Source organism: Corvus brachyrhynchos, unplaced genomic scaffold (assembly GCF_000691975.1).
Source record: "Corvus brachyrhynchos isolate BGI_N302 unplaced genomic scaffold, ASM69197v1 scaffold22, whole genome shotgun sequence".
NCBI lineage: Eukaryota > Metazoa > Chordata > Aves > Passeriformes > Corvidae > Corvus > Corvus brachyrhynchos.
This window is the reverse complement of record NW_008238355.1, coordinates 5,005,964-5,009,369: the sequence shown is the minus strand read 5'-3', so window position 1 is coordinate 5,009,369 and position 3,406 is coordinate 5,005,964. Positions and strand designations below refer to the sequence as shown.

The following is a 3,406-nucleotide window of genomic DNA, read 5'->3' as shown; positions in this document are numbered from 1 at the left end:
CTTTTTTGAAAATGTTTGGAGATGTGTTTTGCTGGGGATTTTCTTCTTCTTCTATTACTCCTGCTACCTTCACGGCTTTACCCTTCAGTATATTGTTTTGCATTGCAAAAATACTGCAAGTAAAAGGAAAACTAGAGCTATGGTGGTATCTGGTGATCATTTATCTGTCTCGGTGTAGTAAGCAAGCTGTAATCTTCAATCACTATGCAGCAATTCTGTGAGAGGCAACTTATCTTTTGGGAAAACACAGAAACTTGTCCACTTGCATGAAAGCTAACATGCCACAGGTAGTGACTCCATGCTGTATGTCCCAGTTTCATTAAGAATCTTAGCATGTTAAGGGTTGGAAGGGACCTTCAAGGTCATCTAGTGGCAACCTCACTGCCATGGTCAGGGACACCTCTCAACAGATCAGGTTGCTCAAGACCTTATCCAACCTGGCTTTGATCAGGGTTTGGGGCATCCGCAGCCTCCCTGGGCAACCTGTTCCAGTGTCTCATCACCTTCGCAGGAAAGAATTTCTTCCCAATATTTAATGTAAATTTCTCTTCTTTCAGTTTGTATCCATTACTTCTTGCCCTGTCACTACAGTTCCTGACAAAGAGTCCCTCTCCAGCTTCCCTGTAGGACCCTTCAGATACTGCAAGGTTGCTAGGGGGTCTCCAACAGCCTTCTCTTCTCCAGGCTGAACAGCCCCAGCTTTCTCAGCCTGTCTAGGGGAGGTGCTCCAGTTCTCTTATCAAGATCGTCGCCTCCTCTGGACTTGCTCCTACAGTTCCATGTCCTTATTATGTTGGGGGCACTGGAACTGCTCACAGTACTCCAAGTGGGGTCTCACAAGAGCAGAGGACCATGTGGAAAGCTTTTATCATACAGCAGAAGAAGTCAAATAAGTTTGTTCTTCCGTTTTTAAGTGGAAAAAATGCCACAAGTTTATTGCACAGTGGAGCGGTAAGCAGTGGGCTTTTGAGGATCACCACAAGACACTGTACACTTAAATGCTGAGAAAAGCTCCTCCTGTTCTCAAATGTTTTCTGGGAAATAAAACCTGGAGGCTAACCCTCCTGCTCCCTGCGCCCGATGTGAAGCACTCAGAGCACTGCAGGGTGCTCCAGCAGGGCTGCTCACACAAGGAGCATGGGGTGCCTGCCCAGCACACCCTGTGAGCTGTGGGTGGCTGTGCCCTGTCTGCCCACATGCACTTGGGTGCACAGCTTGTCCTCAAAGCCTCAGGGTGGCCATGCTGCCAGGTATTTCCAAAGGGGACCATGAATGCATGCATGCAGAGGGGTGTCCATGGACACTCAGAGTGGAGTACCAGTGCAGGAGGCTGTTTCTCAAGGGTGGACCCTTTCCATGGGAGCAGTGAATGTTTCTCACTGGAGGTATTGGCCAGTTAGATGCAGGTGAAACTTGGCATAGTTCCTCCTGCAGAGGTCTCCCTTTGCAACTGGGAGCTGACTGCCTGGATATATTAGACATGGAGAAAGAAAGGGCCAAGAGACAGATTTGTCCACTGTTTTCCCAGGCGTGATGGACCGAACTTTGCTTGGGTGGGCTGGTTGTGCCGCTTGCCATGATTACCTGGGACTGATGTCTTAAACAAAGTGTTTTCACATCAGATAGTGAAAAAGGCAGATAAGAAGCAGATCCTGCAGAGGTAGGGTAATGCTTTTTATCATGCCAATCTCCTTCCTTCTGGTGAGGCACAACCACATCTAACAATGTAAAACTCCCCCTCCAGCAGAGATATGGGGGTGTTCACACATAGGCCTGAGGTTATTCCTCTTTTCTGATAAGGCACAACTGGCAAAACTATGCAGTCACAAGAAGCAGGGCCAAACAGCTCTTGTGCCATTAGAAGGCAACATAAGCCATCAAAGACCCCTGAAGAACCACCCTGACTCATTTCCACAGTGTTGCATCAGACAGTGTAAAACCCCTCTCCAGGGGCAGTATCAGGCTGGTCCCACATAGGCTTGAACACATAACAACTCATCAAACTCTTTGTTGTGTGGGCCTCCACCCACAATGGATCAAAACTGCAACCATCAGAGTGATGACCATGGACACCAAAATTGAAATGATCAAGTCTTGTCACTGGATCCTTCCTCTCCACTATCTACACTTGTCCTTTCCTTCTGCTTCTTTCTTTTCCTTATGTATTTCCCTTGGGATATTTTTATATATATTTTTAATAGAAAAGAACCAAAGCAGCTACATACCTCCTTTCCACTGCAACCAAATTGTTTTAAAATAAACCTGCCTCATATACATACCAGTCATTCAGTGTTGTTTCACTCTAATCTACCCAAGGGATCTATTAACAAGAACCTCAGTTAGCCTACCTCAAAGGCTGGTCATAACACCAGGTCTGAAAAAAAATGTATGTCATTGCAACACAATTTTGGGAAAAGTCTGTTGAGGGCTGTAGATAATTTAAATCTGCTTATGTCATATTTGCCTACCCTCCAGTTAACTGTTTTCACCTCTGGCTTGATGCAGCTCTCAAGTCCAGTGGGAGACAAGAGGGGATCTGTTTTGTAAGTGCCTCACTGAAGCAGGTAATGCATACAGACCTCCATTCTTGTTTATGAAGGTGGCTGTTAGGGGGTAGGAAAATTAAAATCTCTGTGAGACTGGCAGGAGAGGTTTCTCAGAGAGATGCTCAGGGGTGAAGTGTATATCTTCCCTCCATGCAGGAGAAGAGGCTTGCTTGAGTGAGAAACTGTGAAGGGACTTTTAGTCCTGCATCTTGGCCATCATCTGATGTCCCTGGTGGAAGGGGTAGGACAAGCTGACACAAGACAGGACCTCTTTGCTACTGAAAAAGAGCATGTGTATGCCCTTCAGCCATTCCTTCTGCTGGAGCCTAGACTGCTGCTGGGTTGTGAGTGGACATACCTGACCTGGCACGGTCAGACATGTGGGAACATGTACAAGGCCTCTGCTGCTGGCAGAGCTGTGAGGATGGCAGTTCTAGCAGAGAGGAAAGGATAAACTTCCAGGGAGAACGGAGAATGTGGTCCTCAGCCACCTCTTGTGAATTTGAGCAAAATGCTTACTGTCTTTTCCCAGTCAGCCACAGTCTGACTCAGGCTAAGGCTGGGAAGTGCTCCTCTCCTCCCAGGCAGGCAGGACAGGAACAACTCAACCTTCAATCAGTTCTTCAGACAAAGAGATAGTATTGAGCACTACAGTGTGGGTATGGATCTCGGCTCCACCCTTCAGGCAGATGGGTTGCATGTCTTGCTGCTCAGTAAAGGGGCTCTGTCCTATCAGCATCTCCAGATCCTGTATAAGGAAATCTCCATGAAAGCCCAGAGACAACTAGATCCAAGATTTTATTGTTGTCTGGGCTGAGTGTGGTTTGCATCATCTATCATAAAACTTGCAAGAGGAAGAT

The 3,406-nt window shown here is 46.9% G+C and overlaps 1 protein-coding gene across 2 annotated transcripts in view; it reads left to right on the top strand.

The window, feature by feature from the left end:
• The window catches only part of PDE6B (phosphodiesterase 6B), a 23,079-nt gene extending 22,943 nt beyond the window's left edge, over window positions 1-136 (top strand). For both annotated transcript variants that reach the window (XM_017735455.1, XM_008634553.2), the window contains exon 22: window positions 1-136. This exon is cut by the window's left edge and continues 1,114 nt beyond it. The gene's annotated coding sequence lies outside the window, so the exon portion shown is untranslated.
• The last annotated feature ends 3,270 nt before the right edge of the window (window positions 137-3,406 follow it).